This window comes from Bubalus kerabau, chromosome 2 (assembly GCF_029407905.1).
Source record: "Bubalus kerabau isolate K-KA32 ecotype Philippines breed swamp buffalo chromosome 2, PCC_UOA_SB_1v2, whole genome shotgun sequence".
Classification (NCBI taxonomy): domain Eukaryota; kingdom Metazoa; phylum Chordata; class Mammalia; order Artiodactyla; family Bovidae; genus Bubalus; species Bubalus kerabau.
Window position 1 is genome coordinate 152,858,535 of NC_073625.1, and position 16,995 is coordinate 152,875,529.

Genomic DNA, 16,995 nt, shown 5'->3' on the forward strand with positions numbered 1-16,995 from the left:
ATGCCTGACGCAGGTCCTGGTGCAACACACCACCGTGTACAGCTAACAGCACGCAGGATATGGCAGCCATCTTGGCTCCCGGAGCAGGAAGGGGAGATTACCAGTTATAGTTATAGGGGAATTGATGTCAGGTGGGCTCATGAGTCACCAGAGAAAGCAACAGAGGGGCATGCCTCTCACTGTCCCTTTGATAAGAATGCTCATTCGCTGGGGTCTGGGGAAAGTCCATAGGAAGGTCAGTCATGTATCAGGGTATCAATGAAGCAGGCACTGGTCAAGCAGGGGAATGTACAGAGAACAAGAGAGCAACCATCTTGAGGGGCCTGACCGTACAAGGACCTGTGGTAACGTTTTCTGGCTCAATATCAGCAATGCCCAGAATCAATTTTATTAGATCAACCTTAAACTGCTATCAGATTAAGAACTGGTTTCAGTAGAGGACAGAGATACTGTAGGAAAACTTTTTCTCTCTCTGTACTGGTATTTAATAGAAACTTCAGATATATCTAAGTAACAATTCAAGTACATTTAAGACTTCTTACTGTAAAAAAACAAAAGAAAGAAAAGAAACTTCAGAATGCTCTTTCCCAACTAATACAAAGTAGTAGGAATACATATTTGGGAGCAGAATCATTTCAACTGCTAACTTAATAGCAATGAAACCTCCACTTTGCTGCTAGTAAAACATTATGGCAACCCCCCTTCCAGAGGCTGTTATTGCATTTCTCCTTCAGAAATGTATATAGTCAATCAGCAAGTGTTCTCAAAAAGTACCAAATAAGCCTTTCCAAGGAAGCTTGTTTTCTGAACTCTTCACCCTACATCATTTTTAATTTTTTTTCTCCTCTCCATTTTCCTAATTTTAACTTAATTGGGTGTGAATCCAAAAACATGTGTTTCCTATTTGCATTTGGCTGCAGAAAAAAATTCTTAATGTACTTTAGGGAATGTAGGAGTGAATGCTGAAAGTAAGAGAAAGTAAAAGAATAATAACAGCTAAACAAAACCAAGAATACTGTTTCTCTCCTACTTTGGCCAAGAATATGGCATAAATTTCCTCTCCTTGTGGAGAATTCCATAATTATAGGAAAAAGCAGGCTCCCTGCTTATGATATCAAAAGTGGATATTTCAGAGTGCTACAAGCTGTCCTCTTAAAATGAGGCCAGAAAAGAGAAGTGTGGTAACTGCAGTACTTGGGGGGATGGACCACCTCAGTACACATCAATCACACCTTTGTGTCACCTCTCTTTTCCCTGACCTCTAAGAGGAGCAGTTAGCATCATGGTCTTCAGGTCAGGAGCATCAGCACCAGCTGGGAACTTAGAAACCCAAGTCAGCAGGCCCCACCCTAGGCCTACCACCTAACCAGAAACTCTGGGGGTAGGACTCTGGAGTCTGTTTCAACAAGAATTCCATGGGATTCTGACCTGATGAACCATATCCAACAGAAACATGGGCTTCCCTGGTGGCTCAGTGGTAAAAAATCCACCTGCCAATGCAGGAGACACAGGTTTGATCCGTCAGTTGGGAAGATCCCCTGGAGAAGGAAATGGCAACCCACTCCAGTATTCTTGCCTGAAGAATCCCATGGACAGAGGAGCCTGGCGGGCTACAGTCCGTGGGGTCACAGAGTCAGACATGATTTAGCGACTAAATAACAGAAACTTACTATCTTCCAATTCATCCTGGCTTTTAATCACAAGCAACCAGAATTGTTACCAAACATTTTCATGTGTATACATTGTCCAACTAATTTATATGATTCTTGGGGCAAAAATTCTCTCTCTTCCCTTGTCCCCTTTGCTTTCCCTTGCCCACCAATATCCTACATGGAGCCAGTAAGCAAACGGAAACATAACGAGCATTCACAAAGACAGGAACAGGGGAGGGGTCCCCAAAGGAGAGCTCTCCTTTTGAATATGACATTCTCATCCAGCTGAGACAGACCTATTTCCCTTAATTATGACCTAGGAACAAAAGGGCCCAGTTCCCCAATATAGTCTAGAGAGGATTCAGTCATTGTCAAGAAGGAACTGCTCAGCTTCAGAATTTGGGTAATCCAACTGAAAATCAAATTAAAAATTGCACAAAATATTTCCCCCAAAAGGCTTGGCAACCTTGAATACAGAGTGAAAAAGGAGAGGTAACACTTCTTTTTCAGAAGCACACAGTAGGGGTCACATACATGGGAATGTTCATTAGTTACCACTGTGGCTGGATAAAACCTTCCAAACTCTTTTAATATGAAAATACCATTTTGTTTGCCTTCTCTTTCTTTGCCACGTCCAAAACATAAAAGGCAAATAGTTCCCCTCACACACAGGGTGCCCTCACTATCCTTGAGCAAAGTGGAACTAGTCATTTAGTTGCTAATGATGCAGGTTCTGAGTTGAATAAAAGTCAGAGCTTAGCGGTGGTGGTTCCTGCAGAGGCTTTAACCACAGGGGAATTCTTCCACCTGGCCTAAATAAATAAAATGTGGTCAAATGTGTTTGTTAGCACTGAGCATGTATCCTATTGAACTGAATGTGCAGAGATGTTCCACATTATGATAGAAAGAATCACCTGTGCTTCCCTTGTTCTGGACCTGATTTTTTTCCTGAGAATGGCAGGGGGTGAGATTTATACAATTTTTTTTTTTTTTTTTTTTTTTGTAATTGAAGTTAGTTGATTGACAATATTGTGTTAGTTTCAGGTGTACAGCAAAGTGGTTCAGTTGCATGTTTGAGTGCGTGTGTGTTCAGTCACTCAGTTGTATTCAACTCTTTTCAACCCCATGAACTGTAGCCCATCAGATTGTAATAACCTAAAATGGAAAAGAATCTGAAAGAATATATATGTGTGTGGGGGTATACATCTGAAAGAATATATATATATATATATATGTATATATACACATATATATATGTATGTATATATATACATGTTTATATACATATATATAGATATATATACACACATATATTCTCTTTCAGATTCTTTTCCATTTTAGGTTATTACAAGATGTTGAATATAGTTTCCTGTGCTATACAGTATGGACCTGATATTTTTTAAAAGTATCTACACACTAAAGAGAGAGGCTTCCATTTCTAGGTTCTTCCATTTCTCCAATGAACACATCTGTAGGTTCTTCAAGACAATCTGAAAAGGGGCCCTATTTTGGACTAAATGTTTGTGTGCCCCCAAAATTTACATGTTGAAGCTCTAACCCCCACAGCATTTGGAAGTGGGGCCTTCAGGAGGTAATTAGATTTAGATGAGGTCATGAGGGTGGAGTCCTCATGATGGAATTAGTGCCCTAATAAGATTGCAGAGAATCAAGTCACACTGAGATCTCGCTCCCTCCACCAGTAAGGACAAAGCAAGAGGGTGGTTGTCTGTAAACCCAGAAGAGGGCTTTCACCAGCAACCAAATCTGCCAGGACCTTGATTATGGACTTCCCAGAACTGTGAGAAACTGATATTTGTGGTTTAAGCTACTTAATCCACTGTATACTGTTATAGCATTCTGCACAGACTAATATAGACCCCAGCCTGGAACTTTCCTTTCATGGCTTCTTGCTAGACCTCTGGCCCCAAATTCTTAGTAAAGATAGAAAAAGGTTTTGTTTGCATATGCTAGTGTACACATCATATGAGCTGACTCAGTTACATGCAGTCCAGGAGGGCCAACATAAGCCATGACTTCTGGAGAGAAGATGGTAGGCACTGAGTGCCTAGACTCAAAATACAAAATAATTTCCATGAGCCAGGCATAACCAGAAAGTCACAGAGCTGCCAGACCTGAAGAGGAAGTGAAAACTGAGGTAAAAGGCATCTCAGCAGAAATCACTGCCATCTCCAGCTTGCCATGAACTTGGAGTTGGAAGAACTCTAAAACTGACAAAGGTCAAATTTCTCTGCAACCTGGTAGAAACGGGGAAGGTCCTCTGCTGAAAATTAAGCTATTCAAAAAGAATTTTTTAATTGTGAATTTTCCTAACCAATCTGACTTTGAAGACTGATTTATACCTATGACACACATGGCTCATAATAAATAGCCCTCAGAGGAGTATTCATGTCAAATCTAGGTCTCTGCAGTGAAACACCAGAGCAAATAACAGACTGAAAAAAATACTGCAAAACTTTGTCCTTGGAGGGATTCTTGCAAACTTAGACTCTCTAGAATGTGGTAATGTCCCTTTCTCTATAGGTAATTAGTAGAATTTTCCTTTTCCTCTGTAGTTAGGGGTCTTCAGCCTGTGATTGGTTGTCTAGGTGCAGAAGTCATTCTCAAAGGATATAAAAAGAGCAACAACTTTTTGTCACTTGCTAGGCTCAAGTTCGGAGAAGGCAATGGCACCCCACTCCAGTACTCTTGCCTGGAAAATCCCATGGACGGAGGAGCCTGGTGGGCTGTAGTCCATGGGATCGCTAAGAGTCGGACACAACTGAGCGACTACACTTTCACTTTTCACTTTCACTTTTCACTTTCATGCATCGGAGAAGGAAATAGCAACCCACTCCAGTGTTCTTGCCTGGAGAATCCCAAGGACGGTGGAGCCTGGTGGGCTGCCATCTATGGGGTCGCACAGAGTCAGACATGACTGAAACGACTTAGCGGCAGCAGCAGACTCAAGTTTGCTGTTTGAAGACAAAAACACAAAGTCGTTTTTCATTACCTTCTGCATCATTAGGGAAAATGGGATATACCCATCTCCCAGTAAGACAACTTTGACCATTGTGGCTATACCTTCATGAAGCATTTGTGTGGAAAGGACTTCTGGCAACTCAATGCTGAGTATTTAGAAGTGCTGAGCTTCCAGGGGCTTGTTGTTTGCTAGAAAATCAATTCCTCTAAGTATAAAATTCAGTGGTGCTGACATACATAATAGCATAGTGTCTGCAGTAATGTACAGGGGCACTTTCAGAGAGGAGATTCGGGTTTTGGCAAGGACCCTGATGTTGGGAAAGATTGAGGGCAGGAGGAGAAGGAAGCGACAGAGGATGAGATGATTGGATGGCATCACTGACTCAAAGGACATGAGTTTGAGCAAATTTCGGGAGACAGTGAAGGACAGGGAAGCCTGGTGTGCTGCAGTCCATGGGGTTGCAAACAGTTGGATATGACTGAGCAAATGAACAACAGAGATGAATTTTTTCTAACATCTTGTTTGCCAATTTTCTCCTATAAATCATCTATGCTGAGGAAGCTAAGCATGATGTACATACTATAAACACACACACACACACACACACACACTAAAGTAATCAGGATCAAGATACTTTTCTTTCTTCTCTCTTCTTAACTCTACGTCAGCATAGTTTGCTGACCTCGTTCCACACAACAAGTGTGGCGGGGAGAGAGCACACACACAACACACAGAACAGTCGTCTCCGTGTCCTTCCCTCAGAAGCCCTCAATCCCTTGAACTACTGTCACAAGTCACTCAAATTTGAAGTATTAGACATAGAAATCTTCTACCTGAAATACTTAACCATTAGTGTCATTATGAAGGATAAATTATTTTGCATCATTTGCATACAACTTGTACACTTCCTACACAAAGCAGACTTGATTCAAAGAACAGCTGGACACAGCTGCCACAGAGCCCATCAAGATTCCCATACAGTTTATGTTCTCACACTTTTCCTAAGAATGTGGAGCCGCTGAAAACATAGCAAGACCAGGGCTTGTGGCACATGGGAGAAGGTGTAAAAAGGGTATTTTTGATTCTGAAAGGGAAATGTATGAAAAGGGTGAGAGTGTGTGTGTGTGTGTGTGTGTACAGTCATTGGATACAGGGGCCTTAAAGGTAATCCTGAACAAGTAAGCTAAAATGCTGAAGCACCACTCATAGCCATTCTGGCTGTGCAGCATGGGGGTTACAAATACACTGACCCTAAAGACACATGCAGTCCTAGGTTCAAATCCCAGCTGATAGCTACGTGACCTGAGCAAGTTTTACTTCTCTAAAATGTGTTTCCTCACGTGTAAAATGGAGTGCAAGTAATAAAATCTTCCTCATAAGATTGTTGTGATGACTAGATAAGCAGTCCTGGAGGCACTCAGCATAGTGCCTGGCACACAGAAAATCCTCAATAACTTTTAGAAATTAAATAAAATGAGCCAAAACTCTCTTTAAATTCTACTCTGTTAAGTGGGACATGCAACCCAAGAAAAGAGCTTTCATCTTGCTTTTTGAAAGATGTGTTAGAGTCTTAATAGAGGGCATGAATTTACATTTAAAGACATACACACAGGACACTGCCAAGCAACATTTTATCATGGCCATAATGGAATGAGATGTAAAGCTGCTACAAATATCCAGAAAACTACTATTTTTAACATCTCAATATTGAAGATAGTCTTGATATTTTATAAAGCTCTATAATATTATTCTAACCAAGTTTGCTCTACAAAAGACCAAACAAGTACCACTCTCTTAACCTATAAAATGCAAAAGGGAAAAACTAGATCAGTAAGTTCCTTGCATATCAATAACTCTGTCTTTTGAGAATCTTAAAGCATGATTCTATGCTAAGCATTAAAGCTCGGGTGTTCTAGTTGGAATAGCTATAATAGCCAGAGTTCTGGATACATAATGCTATATAATAAACCCAAAGTGGCTTCAAACAATAGCAATGTTTATTTTGTTCATGAATCTGCAATCTGTACAGGGCACAACCAAGACAGTTTATTTCTGCTCCACTCAACATCTGCCGGGCCAGCTTAAAGGCTGGTGGCTGAAATCCTCTGAAAAGCTTACCCGCTCTTCTGTCTTCTATGTCATCAAAACTGGGAAAACTGAACCAGCTAGCGGCTGGAACAGCTGGGGCTCTTCTGGCATCCCTTCAAACTCCAGGGAGTCCTCCCATGTGATCTCCCTAATATGATGGATTCAGGGTCTCTGGACTCAGGGCTCACAAGGCACAGGTCACAAGAAAGGAAGAGAACCAGGAGGAAACTATTGTCTCTCGTGGCCTCACCTAGAAAGTCACTCAGTAATTCCACTACATTCCATTAGTCCATCAGATTTAAGGAATGAGAACACAGATCCCCACTTCTCATGGAAGGACTGTGAAATTATACTGTAAGAGCATTATGTTGCTGTTTAGTCACTAAGTCATGTCTGACTCTTTGGCGACCCCATGGGCTGTATGTAGACTTGCCAGGTTCCTCTGTCCAAAAGATTTCCCAAGCAAGAATACTGGAGTGGGCTGCCATCTCCAGGGGATCTTCCCAACCCAGAGATCAAACTTGTGTCCCCTGCATTGGCAGGTGGATTCTTTACCACTGAGTCATGTGGGCTTCCCAAGACAACATTATAAATCAATTATATTTTAATAAAAAGAAAAAAAAGCAGACAGTTTGCTCCACCTGATATAAGAACATAACACAATCTATAAAGCAATCCTGCAGGGAAGGAAGAAAATTTTAAACCATTAAGCCTCGGAGAAGGCGATGGCACCCCACTCCAGTACTCTTGCCTGGAAAATCCCATGGATGGAGGAGCCTGGTAGGCTGCAGTCCATGGGGTCGCGAAGAGTTGGACACGGCTGAGCGACTTCACTTTCACTTTTCACTTTCATGCATTGGAGAAGGAAATGGCAACCCACTCCAGTGTTCTTGCCTGGAGAATCCCAGGGACGGGGGAGCCTGGTGGGCTGCCGTCTATGGGGTCACACAGCGTCGGACACGACTGAAGTGACTTAGCAGCAAGCCTATAGAGTCAACTGTGAGCTTGCAGAAAATACAAAGAGAATAGAAGAACATGTTAAACTATACTATAGGAATGTAATCAGTAAAATCCAGACTGGGAAATTACAGGACTAACAATCCTTTGAGACATACCTAATCATCCCACATCAATTTAAAAGCTATCCAGGAAGATTCAACATTCTACAGTCTAGTCAGATTAATAGGGTAGAATTATCGGTATTCTTAGTCTTGTTTAAATGCCTGAGGTACTTAGTTAAACAAACAAGTATTTCTACAGGATTCCTTGTCTAATCTTAACCTCTCTGTATTTCAGTTTTAAAACAGTTTCCTTTTATTTTGCCCTTAGCAGAGATGAAGAACAACTGATCCTCAAAGGCTAAAATCAAAACACTTCATGCGTATGAAAGCTTTTATGATAACATATCACCTTTGTACTTTTGCTCTTCTGGTATAAATCAGATGTGTCCCTTCAACCTCTTTCTGTTTTGGTTTTTTAGACCCCATTGATAAATACTTCTTGATTCTTTCAAACCACCTTCTCCTCCCACTCAAGCTCAAATCCAAAAAAGAATAAGAACAGTGTCAATTATAAGAAAACAGTTTACAGAGGTATAACAGCAGATGTTGAAACTGAAGCCTTAATATTTACATATAAATATATTTTTAAATATATATATATTTAAAGCTGAGGTAAAATGGGATAGAATTTCTAAAGCATCCCAGAAGAGATCTTTGGATTTCAAACCAATTACTTTTAAGTTACCTATTTAAATTTCCAGCTCTGGATTCAATCAAAGGGTCATGCTATTTAATTTCTGAGAAATTACAAAGATGTGCTCAATACATGAGTAGGCAAGACCCACTCATATACTGAGATTTAAAAATAACTACTCTTTAACATACCTGCCTTCACTTTTATGATTATTATTATTACTATTACAAGATTTGCCAAGAACTAAAACCATGCTACAACACTTGTTTAAATGAAATATTACAAATATAAATTTAAATAATTCTCTATTATTCTGTTTTCATAAACTGAGTATAAATGCCTGTCTTATGTGGGAGGACCTCAGGAAGTCTAATTATCAGCTTCAGACAACAAATTATAACCTTAAGCCTTTAGATTCAATGGCTATAAAGCTACCATTACCTGCCCAAACATGGAAATGACACAAAAATGTCACAGTTCATGAATTACTGTGAAGACACAGCAATGTTCCGTATGTGTCCACCACCATGTCTGTCTGTATTGTGGACCTTAGGCCACTATGACATCATCAGCTAATGATTTGTTAGTAGTTACTATGGCCTGTGCCAGAGCATGTGGCTTTTAATTATTATAATGGCATGATTTTTTTTTTTAATGTATAATGAATTTAAAGACCTTTTTGAACTATTTAGACACTTCTAGTATCTTTCCTCACAAGGAAACAATCTTGTATTATATGTTTATATATTCTCAGGTTACTTTAGAAGGACAGTTGCTTGTTGGCCTTAGACCAACCTTGACTCAGTTTTGGTGAGGAAGGTAGGACAACTTTTTTACCGTGGTGAAAGGAAAGTTACAGCACTCTGCCCAGACAGCCTTTACCTGGTAACTCAGGCGGTAAAGCATCTGCCTGCTATGCAGGCAGACCGGGGTTTGATCCCAGGGTCAGGAAGATCCCCTTGAAAAGGGAATGGCTACCCACTACAGTTATTCTTGCCTGGAGATGAGGAGCCTGGCAGGCTACAGTCCATGGGATTGCAAAAGAGTCAGACATGACTGAGTGACTAACACACATTTTTGAGCCTTCTACTGTGAAGTCTGCTTTACAGAGTTCGTCATCTCCTCCCCCTCCTTCCCCCATACTTAGTGGCAGGTGCTGGCAATAAATACTAATCCAATCCTCAGGGCAGCTTCTGAATCGTTACTGACACAGAGATACATATCAAGAGGGACCGAGTTACAGTGACCGCTGGACAAGAACAGCATGTGATTCTGGCAGCAACAGACAAAGCAAGACTAAAGCATCCCACAGCAATACCTGAAGTCCATGCCAGGGCTTCTGAGCTCTACGCAACTACATGCTTCCTAGAATTTTCTTGACTAGAGAGAACACTCACATACCCAATCCTGTCTGTAATATCTTTATTTTGAGTACTGAAAATAAGCCCAATTTACATACATACAAACATTTGTATACACACACACACACATACAAAACCAAAGGTAGGAACCATAAAAGAAAAGATTAGTATTCTATTTTATTGAATATGACTTGGCTTCTTCACACTTTGGACATCTCTAAAAGCAATATATGTCATATAGTTGACAGTTCTTATATCCAAAGAAAAGCAACATATCTCATGAAATGATAACAGCTTAAATTTCTACATGGCAGAAAACACCATATATACCGTGAAAAGCAAGGCAAAAAATATATATAACATGCCTAAACCTAAAACATTAAATATAACCTAAATCTACAGACATAAGGTTTATATCCTAAACAACCAGCAGCTTTTACAAATCAAACCCAAAATGAGCAAACAATAGGGAAATGGGCAAAGGATATGAACAGGAAATTCACAAAACAGAAGGCAGAAAATTTTATGTCTTGTTATGTTTTTACTATTATGATAATGTGGAGTAGGAAATGGCAACCCACTCCAATATTTTTGCCTGGAGAATTCCAAGGACAGAGGAGGCTGGTGGGCTATAATCCATGGGGTCGCAAATAGTCAGACACAGACACGACTGAGCATTATGATAATAATCATTTTAAAGCCCTCCCTTTACCCTAATGCTCCTAAAAGTCTAGTTATTAACGTAGGCTGGAGAAAAGAGAAAAAAGAAAGACCTTCTCTGTCCCAGGCACTGTACTACAAGATTTCATGAACACCAAGTTCATGAAAAACCTCACAACACCCTGAGGAGCTAGATATCACTGTACAGATGAGGAAATACGGCATTAGAGAAGCTCAAGGACTTAAGCAAATTGTCTAAGCAAATGTGGTAAAGCCCAGGTTCAGAGCTTTCATACAGCTTCTGCTCACAGCATGACTTTAGAAATCCTATTCAGACAAAGGATTTCCCTGGAGAACAAGGGACTGGACCTCAGATTTTTAAACCCAAAGCACTAACTGAAGGTCAAAGGCATCAAGTTTCATGAATATGAAAAGCTAGTATCCAGCTACACAGGAGATTTCTTAAAGTCCTGTTTATAATTTTCTTACTTTGGAAAAGAAGAAATTAAGTGTCATAAAATATGTTTAGATGCAAAGATTAAGTACATTTGATTTAAAATACACATAACTTTGTACTATGAGTGAAACCATAACTTGAAAAAACAAAACAATTCTTAAGTGTTACTACAATTTGTCCACCTCAATAAGATAAAACAGTTGCAATTACCAGATCCCTCCCTATTCATTAGATTTAGTTTTAGGTAGAAATAGCAAAGAGGAACCAAAGGGCCTCTTGATGAAGGTGAGAAGTGAAAGTCTCTCAGTCATGTCCGACTCTCTGCAACCCCATGGACTATACAGTCCATGGAATTCTCCAGGCCAGAATACTGGAGTGGGTAGCCTTTCCCTTCTCCAGGGGATCTCCCCCACCCAGGAATCAAACTGGGGTCTCCTGCATTGCAGGCGGATTCTTTACCAGCTGAGCCACAAGGGAAGCCCAAGAATACTGGAATGGGTAGCCTATCCCTTCTCCAGCAGATCTTCCCCACCTAGGAATTGAACTGGGGTCTCCTGCATTACAGGCGGATTCTTTACAAACTGAGCTATCAGGGAAGCCTGATGAAGGTGAAACAGAATGAAAAAGCTGACTTAAAACTCAACATTCAAAAAACAGTGACAGATTTTATTTTTCTTGGGCTCCAAAATCACTGCAGATGGTGACTGCAGCTATGAAATTAAAAGATGCTTGCTCCTTGGAAGAAAAGCTATGACAAACCTAGACAGTGTATTAAAAAGCAAAGACATTACTTTACCGACAAATGTTGGTAAAGTCAAAGCTATGTTTTTCCAGTAGTCATGCATGGATGTGACAGTTGTACCATAAACAAGGTTGAGCACCAAAGAATTGATGCTTTCGAATTGCGGTGTTGGAGAAGACCCCTGAGAGTCCCTTGGACTGCAAGGAGATCAAACCAGTCAATTCTAAAGGAAATCAATCCTGAACTGACATTGGAAGGACTGATGCTGAAAGCTGAAGCTCCAATAGTTAGGCCACCTGATGCGAAGAGCCAACTCATTGGAAAAGACCCTGATGCTGGGAAAGATTGAAGGCAAGAGAAAAAGGGGACAACAGAAGATGAGATGGTCGGAGCAATCAGAGCAGAAAAAGAAATAAAAGGAATCCAAATTGGAAAAGAAGAAGTAAAACTCTCACTGATTGCAGATGACATGATCCTCTACATAGAAAACCCTAAAGACTCCACAAGAAAATTACTAGAACTAATCAATGAATATAGTAAAGTTGCAGGATATAAAATCAACACACAGAAATCCCTTGCATTCCTATACACTCATAATGAGAAAACAGAAAGAGAGATTAAGGAAACAATTCCATTCACCATTGCAACGAAAAGAATAAAATACTTAGGAATATATCTACCTAAAGAAACTAAAGACCTATATATAGAAAACTATAAAACACTGGTGAAAGAAATCAAAGAGGACACTAATAGATGGAGAAATATACCATGTTCATGGATTGGAAGAATCAATATAGTGAAAATGAGTATACTACCCAAAGCAATTTATAGATTCAATGCAATCCCTATCAAGCTACCAACGGTATTCTTCACAGAGCTAGAACAAATAATTTCACAATTTGTATGGGAATACAAAAAACCTCGAATAGCCAAAGCTATCTTGAGAAAAAAGAATGGAACTGGAGGAATCAACCTGCCTGACTTCAGGCTCTACTACAAAGCCACAGTCATCAAGACAGTATGGTACTGGCACAAAGACAGAAATGTAGATCAATGGAACAAAATAGAAAGCCCAGAGATAAATCCACACACATATGGACACCTTATCTTTGACAAAGGAGGCAAGAATATACAATGGATTAAAGACAATCTCTTTAACAAGCGGTGCTGGGAAAACTGGTCAACCACTTGTAAAAGAATGAAACTAGAGCACTTTCTAACACCATACATAAAAATAAACTCAAAATGGATTAAAGATCTAAACGTAAGACCAGAAACTATAAAACTCCTAGAGGAGAACATAGGCAAAACACTCTCCGACATACATCACAGCAGGATCCTCTATGACCCACATCCCAGAATATTGGAAATAAAAGCAAATATAAACAAATGGGACCTAATTAAAATTAAAAGCTTCTGCACAACAAAGGAAACTATAAGCAAGGTCAAAAGACAGCCTTCAGAATGGGAGAAAATAATAGCAAATGAAGCGACTGAAAAACAACTAATCTCAAAAATATACAAGCAACTCCTACAGTTCAATTCCAGAAAAATAAATGACCCAATCAAAAAATGGGCCAAAGAATTAAATAGACATTTCTCCAAAGAAGACATACAGATGGCTAACAAACACATGAAAAGATGCTCAACATCACTCATTATCAGAGAAATGCAAATCAAAACCACTATGAGGTACCATTTCACGCCAGTCAGAATGGCTGCGATCCAAAAATCTACAAGCAATAAATGCTGGAGAGGGTGTAGAGAAAAGGGAACCCTCTTACACTGTTGGTGGGAATGCAAACTAGTACAGCCACTATGGAGAACAGTGTGGAGATTCCTTAAAAAACTGGAAATAGAACTGCTTTATGACCCAGCAATCCCACTGCTGGGCATACACACCAAGGAAACCAGAATTGAAAGAGACACGTGTACCCCAATGTTCATCGCAGCACTGTTTATAATAGCCAGGACATGGAAGCAACCTAGATGTCCATCAGTAGATGAATGGATAAGAAAGCTGTGGTACATATACACAATGGAGTATTACTCAGCCATTAAAAAGAATAAATTTGAACCAGTTCTAATGAGGTGGATGAAACTGGAGCCTATTATACAGAGTGAAGTAAGCCAGAAAGAAAAACACCAATACAGTATACTAACACATATATATGGAATTTAGAAAGATGGTAACAATAACCCTGTATAGGAGACAGCAAAAGAGACACTGATGTATAGAACAGTCTTTTGGACTCTGTGGGAGAGGAAGAGGGTGGGATGATTTGGGAGAATGGCATTGAAATATGTATAATATCATATATGAAATGAGTCGCCAGCCCAGGTTCGATGCACGATACTGGATGCTTGGGGCTGGTGCACTGGGACGACCCAGAGGGATGGTATGGGGAGAGAGGAGGGAGGAGGGTTCAGGATGGGGAACACATGTATGCCTGTGGCAGATTCATTTTGATATATTGCAAAACCAATACAGTATTGTAAAGTTAAATAAAATAAAATTAAAAAAAAAAAAGAAGAAGATGAGATGGTTGGATGGCATCACCAATTCAATGGACATGAGTTTGAGCAAACTCTAGGAGATGGTGAAGGATAGGGAAGCCTGGCATGCTGTAGTCCATGGGTTCACAAAGAGTTGGACACGACTGAGTGAACAAAGCTAATGGGAGAAAAAATATACTTTTACTGAAACATATTCAAGGAAGAGGGACCAGTGACAATTAGGTCCTGCTCTAGTGTCCCAGAGGGAAGAATTTCTAAAGAAGGGCTGACACAGGCCAGGATTCCTCGAGGCAATGTTATGGTCTTGTTGCACAGGTAAGGCCTAAAACCTGACCCCAATGATCCAGCTTCCCCAACACTCAAGTCTTGGCTGGGCGCCTTATCCACAGTCCAGGAAGTCAACAATAGGACCTCTGCTGCCAGCCACCCCTCTCCCAAGGTGAAAAAACACAGAATCTTCATTCTCTGTGTCCAGGGTTAGGAGAACAGAGACAAGCAAGAGATGTCACTTGCATATCTGTCCACTGTACACAGAAAAATAGGTCTCTTATCCTTTCAAAAATACCAGGTGTTAAGGGTGCTCAGTATGATGTATGTGGCTGGGTTATAAAGGATTAAAACAGGATGCCTCCAATTTCCCAGTCTTAGAAGCCATTCTACAGTATCAGCCTAGGGCTTATATAATACTTGTCAACTTCCAATAAAGACTGATATTTCTCCCTAGTCTTTTTGTAGACCACCCCACTCCTTTAAAAACCAATTTTATTTTTTCTGGACAATCAAAATGTAATCAATAGGAAATCAAGTAAGTTAGGTTTGTTTAGCTTGAATTCTGATCATTTTTGTGAATATGTTAAATGTGTAAAGTGTGGCAGGCATTCTGTCCTGAAACTCACCCTCCAAAAAAGTGGCCAGTTAAAAGGACTAAACCAAAATGACTCCTTTCAGCCCAGTTGTTTAAACTCTAAACTGAGAGCATGCCACCACTTGTGCTGTGTCAGCTGCATTTCACCAGCCATTCATCAAAATAGTATCATTATTTTTCAACCATCAAAACAAAGGAGAGAATAAATCCTATTTTCAAGTACTTTATCTACAAAGATGAAGTTTACGATTGTCTGTTTGTGACACTGACTAAAAAATATTTTATTCAGGACAAAAGTTTCTTCTAGATTTAAATATTTAAGGAAAAGGGAAGGAAGGGAAGAAGGCTAAGAAATACAAGATCTCAAGAAAACTTAAAACACAATTGTAGTTACACCATAATAGTGCAGAGTGTATGTTGTGGGAAGGAGGAAGGTAAAGACAGAGAGCCTAGGGTAACACTTACATATATGTCCTCAAAATTTGAAATAAAAGGATAGAGATACAAACAGCTTAACAAGCCTATTTGCCCTACTGTAAGAAATAGAATGTGAAACTGATTTTGGGCCAAAATGTAAACAGGAATCTTATTCGAAGATTCCTGCTAAACCAATTAAGGCTACAGATACTTTTAAAAGTTCATGAAAAATTTTAAAACGGCCTAGTAATTTCCAGTAACAATATATTATTTGCTGATCATCTTTTCTTTCCGTTCTTTTATAAGTTGTAAGGTAAGTGGATTCTAAGAGTCTAAAAAGCCAATGAGAAAAAGCTTTTGTTTGAGTCTAGAAATTAATCTGAGAGAGTATAAATGAGAAAAAGAGAGGTAATCAGATGTCTTATTAGTTACTCAAAATACCTGATGATTAAAGATAAGGCACCTCTAATACAAGGGGGAATGAGTTCTTTGTGTGGGGACAGATGGTTTACAATTATCACATCTTTGTATGGTACCATGAATATCACTTTCAACTTTTAAGACAGATTTATTACAGTGGTTTTAAGATGAAAATCTTAAAGACATTCAATGCTTATATTGTGATGTGAAGTGAAAGTCGCTCAGTCGTGTCCGACTCTTTGCCACTCCATGGACTATATAGTCCATGAAATTCTTCAGGCCAGAATACTGTAGTAGGTAGCCTATCCCTTCTCCAGTGGATCTTCCCCACCCAGGAATTCAACCAGGGTCTCCTGCATTACAGGCAGATTCTTTACCAACTGAGCTATCAGGGAAGACCCATGCTTATATTATGTAGTGATATATATCATAATTTCAGTATTAACGTTTTCATCATGTGTACATCATTATCTAGAACAGTAAGAATCAAGTACTGAATATTTCTAAAGGAAAAAGTCATAAAATGTGCATAGGGCACAAATCTTTCCAACAAATAAGAATGAAATGAACAGCGGTCATATTTTCCTGAACTAGGGCCTCACCAGCTTGAGCCTATGATAAAATCTAGCAAACAACTCCACTGGCCTCTATAATTTATAAAACTAATAAAGTTAAATCATCCCATTAATATTAAAATCCCAAAAAGTTTGTCTTCATGACCATTCTGCGTAGCACTAAATACAAAGCAGATACTTTGTAAATACTGATATTCAGAAGGACTTTAGCCAAGTACCTTTCCTGAGCATGAAAAAGAGAAAAATTCCCCATGTCTGACAGGAGAAGGAAATTTAAAAAAAGCCACAGCAACTGTAATAGTTCAGGATAACATAAGAGATGCCTTATTGAATGAGACCAATTGTCAGCTTGGTATTTGGTCCTGGGCAGAAATATCAAAACACATTTTAAGAAAAAAATACATTGGCTCTCTATGACAACTTCTGATGCTAAGAGACACATATTTAACATGATCTATTTCTTTAATATTCCACGAGGAATCTACTATCCACATAAGTACATATCACCCACTGAGATAAAGAATTTCCTAGTTGTATCTTAAAATCTGCTAAAAGAGTCATTTACC

General features: G+C 39.5%; 1 protein-coding gene across 8 annotated transcripts in view; it reads right to left on the reverse strand.

The window, feature by feature from the left end:
* PPM1L (protein phosphatase, Mg2+/Mn2+ dependent 1L) overlaps positions 1-16,995 on the reverse strand; it is a 330,127-nt gene that overhangs the window by 179,515 nt on the left and 133,617 nt on the right. For 4 of the 8 annotated variants that reach the window (XM_055569178.1, XM_055569179.1, XM_055569176.1 and 1 more), the window contains exon 1: positions 1-16,995. This exon is cut by the window's right edge and continues 14,496 nt beyond it. The exons of 3 other annotated variants lie outside the window; for them this stretch is intronic. The gene's annotated coding sequence lies outside the window, so the exon portion shown is untranslated. One more of the 8 variants, XM_055569183.1, reaches the window with a different exon arrangement.